We start from the raw sequence: 15619 nt of genomic DNA, 5'->3' as shown, positions 1-15619 counted from the left end.
GCAACGTCCCCATTCACCAGACAAGGAAATTTTGGATGAATGAGATGTGCCTGGCCGTGGGCTGTGTTTCTTCTTCAGACCATTCTTTGTGATATCTCAGACTTTGGGGTTCCTAGCTGAAGTGTCCTGGAGTTCCAAGGTTGGGGAGGGAGAGATTGGCTAGAGCTTGGACATGTATGCTCCTATACACACATATATAGGATACCCTTGCTGAGCATAGTGGGAGCCAAGAGTGGGGAAAGTGGCAACGACTGGGGACTAAGAATCAAACTGAGGGCCAGGCCTCCTTGCATGACTACCTTCTGGTGCAAAAATCTGAGAGGTCTGAGATATCTAAATTCAAACCTGTCCTTTCAGGTAATTATGAAGGTATATTTCTCAAGGTAAAAGAGGATAGAACACATTGTAGTCAACAATTCGTTAGACTGACAATACTTTAAAATATTAATAGTTAGACTTACGGACTTACACTATGCGGGCTGCATTTGTCCTCTGGCTGTGACTCCCACAAATGTTAGAAGTGGGCCTACATGTGAGGTACTAAAATGCAATAGACTTTCTTATGTCCTCCCCTGCTACCACTACCATTAACTTGGTTCCTAGATATTGAAAGACAATTTTAAAGTTTTTGCCAAAGACAGATGCTTGTAGGGTGGTGGCTTGAAAACACAAATTGGGCAAGATGGTAGCATGGCTATGTGGAGAAGTATGGAGTTGTCCACAGAATGCTCTTGTTTCACTGGACTATATCAATCTCATTGTGTGACTTGGTCTGGTTGATTTTCTTCTCTAAGCCACCTTCTTACTAATAAAGGATAATCACACCTTTTTCACGGGACTACTGTGAGAAAAAACTTACATAATTTATGTGATTTGTGCTTACAATATTGCATAATGTTAAAAAAATATGGTAAACACTTTTTATGAAGCAAATAAAACTTGGACAATCTGATTTACTTTGTCTACAACAGCTGAAACCTATTTTACTTAGCTTTTAAATTCTTTTATAAAGGTATCACTGTTTCATGTGGCTAGACAGCTCAGTCTTAGACCTGGTTCAGAAAGTGCTCTGGAGGACCAGTGGCTAGGAGAAAAATGCTGTTACCTTGCTAGTCATTTCGTTCCTCAATATAGTCCTTACTCTACCTAAGGAGTTTTTCCAGCCTGAAATTCTCCCATAGTTCATGCCCTCACTTGACCTTTTCTGGCTTCACTGGGTAGACATTGGGTAGGCAGAGCTGGGTTTTTTTCAAGCTCAAAAGGGTTCAGTGTTACTTCTCTTGGGCATCCACGATGCCCTCAGTCAAGCCTCATTAGCAAGTTACATTGAGAGTTTATTTAGTAATTGAAAATGATCTGTGTGCCTTTTATGAAGGAACGCTGTTATGATAAACTTTCTCATACCTGGTCAGATTCATTTCTCATTTATATCTTTTTTTTTTTGCTTTTATATTTTCGCTTCTTTTAAAAATTAAGAAGATAGAGGTAAAGAACAAAATCCTACTGTATGTGAAGATAGGAAGTAGCAAAGGATTGAAATGGAAAATGAAAGAAGGGATAGACATCCCTTTATCACACTGAGGCGCCTGAATTCACTTCCTGGGAGTGTCGGCTGAATAAGTAGCACATGTTGCTTGGAACTGGGATCCTACCACATCTAACAGACTCCAGGGCTTCTGCCATTTCCATTACTCTATGGCACCTAGCTGAAAGCTTATGGTCTTCCTCTATGTTGTGGTGACCACAACGGAACTGAATTTGACACTGGCAACAGCAGTTTATGAAGGAGTTTGATAAACTGGAGCACACACCAAGGAGGTAGCCCGGGATGGTGTAGGGTCAGCAAGTCTCACTGACTTCTCATATCAATGAGAAGTAGTGAAAACACCTGTGTGTGTTTGGTCTGGAGAAGAGGTAACTGGCAGTATGACATGTAAGCGTGTCTCATGAAACAAACACATTTAAATTTCTAATTTTTTCCCTATAAGAGATAGAATCAGGTACAAAAAATAGAATAACAAATACTTACTAACATATTTTTAACAGATAATGCAGTCATGTGGTCCAGTGAGGGAATTAGTGGGTTACTCATCAGTACAATTATTCAGAAAGCAGAAATCATCTCAATGTTTCTAATTGTTTCATCATCTTTGATACATGATTGCCTATCAGATGGGTTTTTTAAACAGGCTTTTGCATGTAGTGAGAAGATAGAGAAAATAATGTCAATTTTTTTAAAATCTCCACATTTAAATTATTTAAAGGGGAATGTTTATTCATGAGTCTCCTTTGAGACCTGTTTTATTTTATTACTCTCTACGAGGTGGCTGTACATAATTTGGCACATTCCTGGCCTGGAACATTCCTGTGGGTGAATCCACTAAAGAGCATAAAGGAGATCAGTTTTATTTATTCCTTCGAGTTTTTATAAACTCTGAATTGAAATACCTACTCTTTGAAATTCATAAAATAAACGGTAATTTTTGTTTGTTTTTGCTATCTTTATTATACTTTAAGTTCTAGGGTACATGTGCACAATGTGCAGGTTTGTTACATAGGTATACATGTGCCATGGTGGTTTGCTACACTCATTAACTCATTTACATTAGGTATTTCTCCTAATGCTATCCCTCCCCCATGCCCCAACCCCATGACAGGCCCTGGTGTATGCCATTCCCTGCCCTGTGTCCAAGTGTTCCCGTTGTTCAGTTCCCACCTATGAGTGAGAACATGTGGTGTTTGGTTTTCTGCCATTGCTATAGTTTGCTCAGAATGGTTTCCAGCTTCATCCATGTCCCTACAAAGGACACGAACTCATTCTTTGTTGTGGCTGCATAGTATTCCATGGTGTATTTGTGCCACATTTTCTTAATCCAGTCTATCATTGATGGACATTTGGGTTGGTACCACGCCTTTGCTACTGTGAACAGTGCTGCAATAAACATATGTGTGCATGTGTCTTTATAGTAGTATGATTTATAATCCTTTGGGTATATACCCAGTAATGGGATCACTGGGTCAAACGGTATTTCTAGTTCTAGATCCTTGAGGAATCACCACACTGTTTTCCACAACAGTTGAATTAGTTTACACTCCCACCGACAGTGTAAAAGTGTTCCTATTTCTCCACATCCTCTCCAGCATCTGTTGTTTCCTGACTTTTTAATGATTGCCATTCTAACTGGTGTGAAATGGTATCTCATTGTGGTTTTGATTTGCATTTCTCTGATAACCAACGATGATGAGTGTTTTCTCATGTGTCTCTTGGCTATATAAATGTCTTCTTTTGAAAAGTGTCTCTTCATATACTTTGCCCACTTTTTGATGGGGTTGTTTGATTTTTTCTTGTAAATTTGTTTAAGTTCCTTGTAGATTCTGGATATTAGCCCTTTGTCAGATGGGTAGATTGCAAAATATTTCTCCTTTTCTGTAGATTGCCTGTTCACTCTGATGGTAGTTTCTTTTGCTGTGCAGAAGCTCTTTAGTTTAATTTGATCCCATTTGTCTATTTTGGCTTTTGCTGCCATTGCTCTTGGGTTTTAGTTATGAAGTCCTTGCCCATGCCTATGGCCTGAATGGTATTGCCTAGGTTTTCTTCTAGGGTTTTTATGGTTTTAGGTCTAACATTTAAGTCTTTAATCCATCTTGAATTAATTTTTGTATAAGGTGTAAGGAAGGGGTCCAGTTTCAGCTTTCTACATAATGGCCAGCCAGTTTTCCCAGCACCATTTATTAAATAGGGAATCCTTTCCCCATTTCTTGTTTTTGTCAGGTTTGTCAAAGATCAGATGGCTGTAGATGTGTGGTGTTATTTCTGAGGCCTCTGTTCCGTTCCACTGGTCTATATATCTGTTTTGGTACCAGTACCATGCTGTTTTGGTTACTGTAGCCTTGTAGTATAGTTTGAAGTCAGGTAGCGTGATGCCTCCAGCTTTGTTCTTTTAACTTAGGATTATCTTGGCAATGCGGGCTCTTTTTTGGTTCCATATGAACTTTAAAGTAGTTTTTTCCAATTCTATGAAGAAAGTCATTCGTAACTTGATGGGGTTGGCATTGAATCTATAAATTACCTTGGGCAGTATGGCCATTTCACGATATTGATTCTTCCTATCCATGGGCCTGGAATGTTCTTCCATTTTTTTGTGTGTCCTCTTTTATTTCGTTGAGCAGTGGTTTGTACTTCTCCTTGAAGAGGTCCTTCGCATCTCTTGCAAGTTGGATTCCTAGGTATTTTATTCTCTTTGTAGCAATTGCGAATGGGAGTTCACTCACGATTTGGCTCTCTGCTTTTCTGTTTTCTGTGTATAGGAATTCTTGTGATTTTTGCACATTGATTTCGTATCCTGAGTCTTTGCTGAAGTTGTTTATCAGCTTAAGGAGATTTCCTGCTGAGATGATGGGGTTTTCTAAATATACAATCATGTCATCTGCAAACGGACAATTTGACTTCCTCATTTCCTAATTGAATACCTTTATTTCTTTCTCTTGCCTGATTGCCCTGGCAAGAACTTCCAACACCATGTAGAATAAGAGTGGTGAGAGAGGACATCCTTGTTTTGTGCCGGTTTTCAAAGGGAATGCTTCCAGTTTTTGTCCATGCTTTATGATATTGACTGTGGGTTTGTCATAAATAGCTCTTATTATTTTGAGATACGTCCCATCAATACCTAGTTTATTGAGAGTTTTTAGCATGAAGGGCTATTGAATTTTGTTGAAGGCCTTTTCTGCATCTATAGAGATAATCATGTGGTTTTTGACTTCGGTTCTGTTTATGTGATGGATTACGTTTACTGATTTGTGTATGTTGAACCAGTCTTGCATCCCAGGGATGAAGCCAACTTGATCTTGGTAGATAAGCATTTTGATGTGCTGTTGCATTCTGTTTGCTGGTATTTTATTGAGGATTTTCACATTGATGTTCATCAGGGATATTGGTGTAAAATTTTCTTTTTTGTGTGTGTCTCTGCCAGACTTTGGTATCAGGATGATGCTGGCCTCATAAATTGAGTTAGGGAGGATTCCCTCTTTTTCTATTGATTGGAATAGTTTCAGAAGGAATGGCATCAGCTCCTCTTTGTACCTCTCGTAGAATTCGGCTGTGAATATATCTGGTCCTGGACTTTTTGTGGTTATTGGGCTATTAATCATTGCCTCAAATTCAGAGCCTGTTATTATTAGTTTATTCAGGGATTCAACTTCTTCCTGGTTTAGTCTTGGAAGGGTGTATGTGTCCAGGAATTTATCCATTTCTTCTAGATTTTCTAGTTTATTTACATAGATGAGTTTATAGAATTCTCTGATGTTAGTTTGTATTTCTGTGGGTATCGGTGGTGATATCCTCTTTATCATTTTTTATTGTGTGTATTTGATTCTTCTCTCTTTTCTTGTTTATTATTCTTGCTAGTGTTCTATCAATTTTGTTGATCTTTTCAAAAGAACCAGCTCCTAGATTCATTGATTTTTTTTGAAGAGTTTTTTGTTTCTCTATCTCCTTCAGTTCTACTGTGATCTTAGTTACTTCTTGCTTTCTGCTAGCTTTTGAATTTCTTTGCTCTTGCTTCTCTAGTTATTTTAATTGTGATGTTAGGGTGTTGATTTTAGAGCTTTCCTGCTTTCTCTTGAAGGCATTCAGTGCTTTAAATTTCCCTCTACACACTGCTTTAAATGTGTCCCAGAGATTCTGGTATGTTGTGTCATTTTTCTCATTGATTTCAAAGAACATCTTTATTTCTGCCTTCATTTTGTTATTTACCCAGTAGTCATTCAGGGGCAGGTTGTTTGGTTTCCACATAGTTGTGCAGTTTTGAGTGAGTTTCTTAATCCTGAGTTCTAATTTAATTACACTGTGGTCTGAGAGACAGTTTATTGTGATTTCTGTTCTTTTGCATTTGCTAAGGAGTGCTTTACTTCCAACTATGTGGAATAAGTGTGATGTGGTGCTGAGAAGAATGTATATTCTGTTGATTTGGGGTGGAGAGTTCTGTAGATGTCTATTAGGTCTGCTTGATACAGAGCTGAGTTCAAGTCCTGGATATCCTTGTTAACCTTCTGTCTTGCTGATCTGTCTAAAACTGACTGTGGGATGTTAAAGTCTCCCATTATTATTGTCTGGGAATCTAAGTCTCTTTGTAGGTCTCTAAGGAGTTGCTTTATGAATCTGGGTGCTCCTGTATTGGGTGCATATATATTTAGGATAGTTAGCTCTTCTCGTTGAATTGATCCCTTTACCATTATGTAGTGGCCTTCTTTGTCTCTTTTGATCTTTGTTGGTTTAAAGTCTGTTTTATCAGAGACTAGGATTGCAACCTCTGCTTTTTTGTGTTTTCCATTTGCTTGGTAGATCTTCCTCAATCCCTTTATTTTGAGTCTGTGTGTCTCTGCATGTGAGATGGGTATCCTCAGTGAAGTACACTGATGGGTCTTGATTCTTTATCTAATTTGCCAGTCTTTGTCTTTTAATTAGGGCATTTAACCTGTTTAGATTTAAGGTTAATATTGTTATGTGTGCATTTGATCCTGTCATTATGATGTTAGCTGGTTATTTTGCCTGTTAGCTGCAGTTTCTTCCTCACATCGATGGTCTTTACAATTTGGCATATTTCTGCAGTGGCTGGTATCAGTTGTTCCTTTCCATGTTTAGTGCTTCCTTCAGGAGCTCTTGTAAGACATGCATGGTGGTGACAATATCTCTCAGCCTTTGCTTGTCTGTAAAGGATTTTATTTGTCCTTTACTTATGAAGTTTAGTTTGTCTGGATATGAGATTCTGGGTTGAAAATTATTTTCTTTAAGAATGTTGAATATTGGTCCCTACTCTCTTCTGGATTGCAGAGTTTCTGCCAGGAGATCCACTGTTAGTCTGATGGGCTTCCCTTTGTGGGTATCCCGACCTTTCTCTCTGGCTGCTCTTAACAGCTTTTTCTTCATTTTGACCTTGGTGAATCTGATGATTACCTGTCTTGGGGTTGTTCTTCTTGAGGATTATCTTCGTGGCATTCTCTGTATTTCCTGAATTTGAATGTTGGCCTGCCTTGCTAGTTTGGGGAAGTTCTCCTGGATAATATCCTGAAGAGTGTTTTCCAACTTGGCTCCATTCTCCCCATCACTTTCAGGTACACCAATCAGACATAGATTTGGTCTTTTCACATAGTCCTGTATTTCTTGGAGGCTTTGTTCATTTTTTTTTACTCTTTTTTCTCTAAACGTCTCTTCTCACTTAATTTCATTAATTCGATCTTCAATCACTGAAACCTTCTCTTCCACTTGATCAAATTGGCTACTGAAATTTATGCATGTGTCATGTAGTTCTCATGCCATGGTTTTCAGCTCCATCAGGTCATTTAAGGTCTTCTCTACACTGTTTATTCTAGTTAGCCATTTGTCTAATCCTTTTTCAAGGTTCTTAGCTTCCTTGTGATGGGTTCGAACATTGTCCTTTAGCTTGGAGAAGTTTGTTATTACCTACCTTCTGAAGCCTACTTCTGTCAACTCGTCAAAGTCATTCTCCGTCCAGCTTTGTTCTGTTGCTGGCGAGGAGCCACATTCCTTTGGAGGAGAAGAGGCGCTCTGGTTTTTAGAATTTTCCGTTTTTCTGCTCTGATTTCTCCCATCTTTGTGGTTTTATCTACCTTTGGTCTTTGATGTTGGTGACCTACAGATGGGGTTTTGGTGTGGATGTGCTTTTTGTTGATGTTGATGCTATTTCTTTCTGTTTGTTAGTTTTTCTTCTACCAGTCAGGACCCTCAGCTGCGGGTCTGTTGGAATTTGCTGGAGGTTCATTCCAGACCCTGTTTGCCTGGCTATCACCAGGAGAGGCTGCAGAACAGCAAATATTGCTGCCTGAACCTTCCTCTGGAAGCTTCGTCTCAGAGGGGCACCCGGTCATATGAGGTGTCAATCAGCCCCTTCTGGGAGGTATCTCACAGTTAGGCTACACGGGAGTCAGGGACCCACTTGGGGAGGCAGTGTGTCCGTTCTTAGAGCTCAAACACCATGCTGGAGAACCACTGCTCTCTTCAGAGCTGTCAGACAGGGACGTTTAAGTCTGCAGAAGTTTCTGCTGCCTTTTGTTCAGCTATGCCCTGCCCCCAAAGGTGGAGTCTACAGAGGCAGGCAGGCCTCATTGAGCTGCAATGGACTCCACCCAGTTCAAGCTTCCCAGCCACTTTGTTTACCTACTCAAGCCTCAGCAATGGCAGACACCCCTCCCCCAGCCAGGCTGCCACCTCGCAGTTTGATCTTGGACTGCTGCACTAGCAGTGAGCAAGGCTCTGTGGGCGTGGGATCTACTGAGCCAGGCACAGGAGGGAACTTCCTGGTCTGCTGGTTGCGAAGACTGAGGGAAAAGCGCAGTATTTGGGCAGAGGTGTACCGTTCCTCCAGGTACAGACTGTCATGGCTTCCCTTGGCTAAGAAAGGGAAATTCCCCAACCCCTTGTGCTTCCCGGGTGAAGCGACGCCCCACCCTGCTTTGGCTCATCCTCTGTGAGCTGCACCCACTGTCCAACCATTCCTGGTGAAATGAACCAGGTTCCTCAGTTGGAAATACAGAAATCACCCATCTTCGGCATCAATCACGCTGCGAGCTGCAGACCAGAGCTGTTCCTATTAGGCCATCTTAGGTTGTTTTCCAATAAATGGTAATTTTAAGCTTTCACCTGGCTCTGGAACCTCCTCATAAATTTTGGCTAAGAATTCCCAGATCATGAAATAGTGTTTTCCCTGTTACCTTCCAATATAGGGGGAAAGCAGTAAATACCTCCCTAAGTCTTTTTTTTCCCTTCATGATTCCCTTGCCATCCTTACCCAATGCAGTTGTGGGATGGTGCTAGGGGACTAAAGTAAAGAGATTACCCTAGTCAAAGAGCTCTGACAATATGCTGACAAGCATCACACGCTCAATTCCAGGGCAAGTCCTGGGCAAGGAAGGAATTCTCAGCATTCTTATACCCACTACCTGACATTTTTGAGAGTCTTACCCTGCTATGGTTTTCTTTAATCAGCGCTTCAGTGATTTACTTATTATGTTTATTGTTCATTGTCTCTCTCAACTAGAATGCAAGCCCCATGAGGGCAGCATCTTTGTAGATGTGTGGTATAAATTGTGTTCCCTGATGCATGCTAAGTTTTTAGAACAAAGTCTGTCATAATGTAGGCTCACCAACATTTGCTGTATGAATGAAAGAACATGGTGAATGTTAGTATTAGTTTAAAAAAAATTCATTAGAGGGATAATTTTTTATTAGAATATTATTAATTTTACCAGGTAAATATTGTATTAATCAGGGATATATATATGTGTGTGTGTGTGTGTGTGTGTGTCATATACATGTGATATATATAGAAAGACTTATTTTGAGAAATTTGCTCACATAGTTGTGAAAACTGAAAAGTCAAAAATCTACAGGGTAAATTGGTTGCAGATTTAGGGAATAGTTGATACACAGTTTGAGTCCAAAGGCTGCCTGCTGACAGAATTTTCTCTTCTTTGGGATAGATAGGTCGGTCAACTGATTGATTGAGGCCCACCATGTTATGTAGGGCAATATGATTTACTCAGAGTCTATTGATTTAAATGTTAATCTCACCTTAAAAAATACCTTTGCAAAAACATCTAGAATAATATTTGACCAAATATATGGTTACTGTGGTCTAGCAAAGTTGACACATAAAATTAACCATCTCAATGTGTCAACTTTGCTAGGCCATGGTACCCAGATATTTAGTCAAATATTGTTCAAATAAATTTAGAATTTATCACAAATGTTTGGCATCATAATTTGATTTACAAATATCAATCTAATACTTTATTTTACAGATGAATGATCTCAGAGAGCAACCCCTACCTTCTATAGGCCAAGAAATGGAGTCATTGTGAGATTAGTAACTGATTTACCCAAAATCACAGAGGATCCACACAGCACCCCAAGGCTCCTGACTAACAATCCTATGTTCTTCAACTACAAATGCTATAAAACAAAACAACTGTAAAATGCTACTTGAAGTGTTTTGGCCTCTTTTGTTTTGTTTTAAGAAAAAGCTTTGGCACTTTATAATACAACAGAGTGACCAAAGCCATGCTTTAACATCAGGTAACTGTAGATTTAGGAAGTTTATACTGTAGTGTTTCATGGTTTGGGGAGATGGTGATCTGACCTAGATATCTGCACTTGAATATAGATAATCAGAATTATTTTCTAATTATTTGTATTGTCTTCAAGGCAGTTTATATTTTTTGCTAAGTCCTACTGGGGATGTATAAAAGAGTAGGGAAGGGTTGACCATAATAAGGTAAAATAGGTGGGTCAAGATAAGTTGGCCAATATCTGAGTAAAGACTTCAAGGAAGTATAGGAGAAAGCAAATGAATATTTGAGGAAATGTGTTTAAATCAGAGAGAAAAGCCAGCACAAAGGCTCCAAGTTAGGAGTCTGCCTGGCCTGCTTAAGAAACAGCAGGGAGGCCAGTGTGCTGGGAGCAGAATGGATGACGCAGTGATGGGAAAATTCATGGGAGATGAGGTGTGGGGCAAAGGTACATAGTTCATGTAGGGTCTCAGAGGCCATTTTGAATTTTATTCTGATTTAAATGGGGAACCATAGGAGGGAATGGCATGATACTAGTTTTAAAAGGAATGACTATGGCAACTGAATTTACACTTTGGGTTGTTGTTGGTGTTGGCTGGGGGTTAGGGGTGGGATTTGTTGAAGCAAGGAGACCAGTTGAGTTGAGAGACTACTGCAGTAATCTGAGAAATTCTGGTGGTTCAGACCAGGTGTCTCTGGACCTCTCAAAGAAATAGACAAGTTTTGAATGTGGAATGTGATGAGCAGAGAAGAAGTAAGGATGATTTCAAAGGATTGTGGCCTGAGTAACTGGCAGGAAGTAGTTGCCATCTACTGAGATGAAACTGTCCCCACTGTGATTGGCGTATGTTTAAGGAGAAAGAACCAGAGTTCAGATGTGGACATGTCAAGTTTCAGAGGTCTGTTAGACATCCAAATGGAGATACCCAGTTGCTAGCCTGGAGCTCTGTGGAGAGATCTGGGTTTGAGTTATAAATCCAAGAGATAGAAGTTTTCAATCAATTTGATTATTTATTGGGCACTCTATATAAACCCTACAAATACTGGGCACTAACCTAGACATTACAGGTACAGATATTAAGAATATATAGTTTCTCCCTCAGAAATCTCTTAATTAATGAGAAAAGCAGACATATAACAAAAACTGCAATATTTAATAAAAGAAGATATAAAGGCCTATAAAGGTGCTGATACACAGAGAATTAACTAATAAATTCCACCCTGGGGAATAGTCAGGAAGAGCTTCAGAGAGAAGGTAAATAATTGATTGGAACTTTAAGGCAAAGAAGGATTTCTCTGGGTGGACAAAGTAGGATCTTCCAAGTAGAGTGGAAACCATGAGCAAATGCAGTTTCACTCTTCAAAAGGTAAATGTGCTCTGGAATGCCTTAACTTGTAACAAATTAATCAACTCAATACCTGCTACATTTTCCCTCACAATTTGGAATATATAAAGAGGCACATACTACCATAGACCAATACCTGGTCATAAATGAGATTGAGGGACCTTTATTCATGAAGCTTAAAAATAAAGGCTGCCCTTCATGTCAGTTGCAGGTTTATATCTAGCTCTATAATATTAACTGAGGTGTCTTTTTCTATGTTTTCTGTGCATGATGAGTTTTTAAAAATCAAAGACAGAGCAGCAGGCAGAGTAGTCTAGTTTCATGGCACACAGAATGGAGGATATTGCTGAACCCAGATTTTTAAAAAAGGAAGTCAGTTCTTCTTTTTTTAAGTATGGCCCTGAGCTCATCTCAGAGCATAAACAATAGAATTTAGAATACCTTTTATGATGCCATCTGGCACCTCCTATACTAGATCAAGATTCTCTAGCTCAGGGAAGAAGGGCAAAGGATGAGAAGGCACAGAGAGGATATAAACAGAGATTGGTAGTGCCAAGCTCTGAAGAAGGTCCAACTTGGAAGGTCATTTCAGACAGGAGTGGAGTCAGCATTTGAGGACTGTCTGGTCTCTACTCCTGCCAGGACTGCACTGTCAGCCAGCTTGGCATGTATGGACCACCGAGCAGGAGTTTTTCTTGACTGTGCCCTAATCTTTTACTTTCCCAAGTTTCTCTATATGGGTACTTCCCCTTTTAAAAGCTCCAGACACAGCCAAGCACCCCTATTGCTCTAGCAAAGTATGAAACCCCAGAAATCAATGGTTTGGGGAAGAGTCTTAGGGGAAATAAAAGCTTCCTTATTCTTAGATGGGATAGAACAAGAGCAGTTCAGGATCAATAACCATCCCACCCCATGATAAAACATGCCCCTTCCAGAACCTTTCCTTTTTTGTTCATTCTAGGTGTCTGTCTGGAACAGCTGGGGTATTTGAGCCACAGCTAAGCTTCTGAAAGTATTCTAAGGAATAGTTTTTCACTTACTTGATTCCTTTGAAAATAGGGGTATCTTATGTGATAACTGCTATCCCAGAGTCTTTGATCCTCTGTTCGTTCTCAAGTCTTGGCTACCGTGTACTACTTCAAAGCTCTGTAGATATTTTATTCTAAAGAAAAGAAACTTGGTTCCTTTAAGTTGTTGTTGAAACATTTCTCTCTGGGTATAAACTTGGGTTGTATCTGGGAGCTCTGTTTAAAAAAAAAAAAAAAAAATGTCTTTAGTAAGCCAAAGCTGTTAGAAGCTTATAAGTAAGTGACATTACAATTGATGGTCAGTAAATAGTGGAAAGATCGCAAGACTAACTTCTCCTTCAGATCTGAGACAACCTGGAGCTAGACTTTTGTACTCTCTGCTCAGAAAAGCACATAGTGACTCGGGGTTTGATGTAGTACAAAAATGACATGCTTATGTACAACTTTAACTTTCTGCAGCACTTTTTACAACTTCTTGTGAATGAAGTAGGCAGGGCTTGCATTTGACAGATGAACTATGTCCAGCGTGAGGCAGAGTTAAAACCCTTTCCTTGGCTCAGGAACTTCAGGCTGGGGCCTGTGTCTGCTCTCCCTATATCCCTGTCCTCTAGCAGATACCTCTCTGCTAACATGCTGAGTGTCCTCGGTAAATTACTCAATCTCTCTGTCTCCGTCTTCTAACCTCCACAATAAAGCCCCTCGTAGTTTTAACTATCTTTTTCACTGTGCCCCAGTGAGCAGGAGTTTGGAACTTAATTGCTGATGGAAAGGCAATATTTGGATGGCTAAACACGCTTTCCAAGCTATCTTGCTGATTTTCCTCTCATTCCTGGAGATAACTCATCTTTTTGTAAGTGTTTCTTTGAGTCTGTGGATTGCTCTTAACGCTCTTGTAGGTCCTGCCTTCATTTGGGAACAGGGGCAGGCGGAAAGAAAAGGAAGTGTATTGCAACTACCAATATCTTCCTCTAGGAGGAGCTGCGCAGCCCAGATGAGAGTGACACGCACCAACTCCAGCTCCTCGCCGGGAAGACTTCATCCCAGCAACTCGGAACGCTTGGCCGGGGCGGCACTCGGTCTCTCCGCAGCAGTTCTCGAACTGGCCTCCTTGAACGTCGGTTTCCCCTTCGCTTCTGCAGCCTGGATCTGGGGGGCGGCGGGCCAGGCCCGGCGTGACCGCTGGTGAACGGTGGCCGCCTTTTCCCACCCCTGCTCTCCCATCCTCCCTTCCCGTTTTACCCCGCCCCCTCTCTCCTCCCCAAGCCTGACAGCCCACGAGCTGCCAAGCAGGGCGCAGCCATGGGAAGAGGAGGAGGGCTAGGGAGCGGCGGCGGCGGCGGCGGCAGCGGCAGCGGCGGCTGCTACAGTGGCGGTGGCGGCGGCGGCTGCTGCTGAGCCCGGGCGGCGGCGGGGACCCCGGGCTGAGGCCACGCGGGCCGGAGGCCCCAGCACCATTGGCCCCAGCGCAGACGCGAACCCGCGCTCTCTCTCCAGAGGCGAAGCTCGGAGGTACTGGAGTGGGGCTCCGGGAGTCTGGCTTTATTTTCCTCCTGTTGTGCCAGGGGGCCTGAGAGTGAACCCTGGGACTCTAGTTGTTTATGAAAATGGGAGGATCTGTCTTATATATTTACATGGATGATTTTTTATTTCGGATGACTTGGCTGTGCTCCCCTCCTCCTTGCGAAGAAGTTGTTTTCTGCTGGTGGGTTGTTGTAACCCAATCGAGTGTGTGTGTGTGTGTGTGTGTGTGTGTGTGTGTGTGTGTGTGTCTGGAAGTTGGTGGAGGCGGCAGGGAGTTGCGGGCGACAGACGAACCATCCCACTCTGGCGTCTGCTCTGGCCCGCGAGTAGGGTGCGTGGAGGGGTTTACTCCGGAGATAGTTTTGTTAAAGTCATAAAAGTTTTGCTAGTGTGTTTCTGTTTGCCATCATCTGCCTGGCTGAGGCAGAGCTGCCGAGGCTGCTGCTGCTGCGCGGGGAAGGATCTCCGGCAGCGAGACTGGAGAGATTGGGAAGGTCGAGCTGTGCGCGTGAACACGGCGCGCAGAGCGCGCAGTCTTTTGCGCGTTTGTGCGGGCTGCAGCCGCACATTGGCACCGGTGGAACTGGGGTCAGTAGAGTGACGGCCACCAGTCCGCATGAATTGGCGTAAGTGGAAATTGTGGCGAGCCGTACTCCCCGAGCCTCCCCGAGCCGTCCTCCCCGAGCCTCTACAACTAGTGGTTGTAAAATCAACCAGGCTTAAAGTTTTGACAGAACTGCCAGAGGTGCGGGTCAATGGGGTGGCCGCGTGTCTAGGGAGAGGGCGCTGGCGGCACAGAGGGTGCGGGTCAGGGTCACCCACTTGCGAGTGCGTGGGGAAGTCTATTTGGGGCGAATGCTTTACATATAGCCGGAGGAGATGCCTGCTGAGACCGAGCTGCGGGGGTTCTCGGTCTGGCGTGGACTGTGTGTCCTGAATGAGTGTAAGTGTGCGCTGTTTGCGCGCGCGCGAGTGTGCGCCTGGGGAGGCGTGTCGGCGCCTGAGCCAGTCGGGTGTGCAGGGTGGAAGAGGCCACAGAGGTGCCGCCTGCCTGTTTGTGCAGCCAGGAGACCTTGGAAGGGACAGAGAAAGGTAACGGGAGGCCAAAGTGTTGGGAAGTCAGAGTAGTTTCTGCATAGGATTAAGTATTAAGGGCTTTAAAATAACTAAACCCATTGCCCTGAGTGACTGAGGACTGGAAGTGAGGGTTTGGGGAGTTCTCAGGAGAACTGCATGGGAGGGCGTTTGGGAGGTCTAAGAGATGTGTAATATGTGTGAGTACAGAACTTCGGAGACAGACACAGGTTGGAGCTATGAATTTGAGATTTTTCAGGGTGCTGCTGTCCACAGTCCAGGGACTGGCTGGTTTCAGAGGTGTTCAGGCTCCCTGGTGTGTGTGCCTGGGAAGACACTCATCTTTTCTCCCAGACATGGGATATTGTGGCAGCTCAGGTTCTGTTTCCTGAGCAACTGGTGTTCCAGGCTGGTTTCCACCTGAATCACCCTAGAAGTATCTTTTTTCTGATGATAAATGTTGAAACATTTCCAGAAATTAAAATGCTGGATAGAAACAAAATTGATGCAGCAGATAGGATTGTTAGTGATTGGGAGCTCTTTTTCCCTTTGAGAAAAGCAAAGCTT

The 15619-nt window shown here is 42.3% G+C and overlaps 1 protein-coding gene across 2 annotated transcripts in view; it reads left to right on the top strand.

Annotated features, from left to right (window-relative positions):
- The first annotated feature begins 11960 nt into the window (after positions 1-11960).
- The window catches only part of LOC105487459 (growth hormone receptor), a 314004-nt gene continuing 310345 nt past the window's right edge, over positions 11961-15619 (top strand). The window contains exons 1-2 of one of the 2 annotated variants that reach the window (XM_011750909.3): positions 11961-12097; positions 13430-13966. The gene's annotated coding sequence lies outside the window, so the exon portion shown is untranslated. Of the gene's footprint in view, positions 12098-13429; positions 13967-15619 lie in introns of those variants that run through there. The other variant, XM_071098979.1, reaches the window with a different exon arrangement.

This window comes from Macaca nemestrina, chromosome 6 (genome assembly GCF_043159975.1).
Source record: "Macaca nemestrina isolate mMacNem1 chromosome 6, mMacNem.hap1, whole genome shotgun sequence".
NCBI lineage: Eukaryota > Metazoa > Chordata > Mammalia > Primates > Cercopithecidae > Macaca > Macaca nemestrina.
Note: the sequence above shows the minus strand (reverse complement) of the source record. Positions and strands in the feature narration are given on the sequence as shown.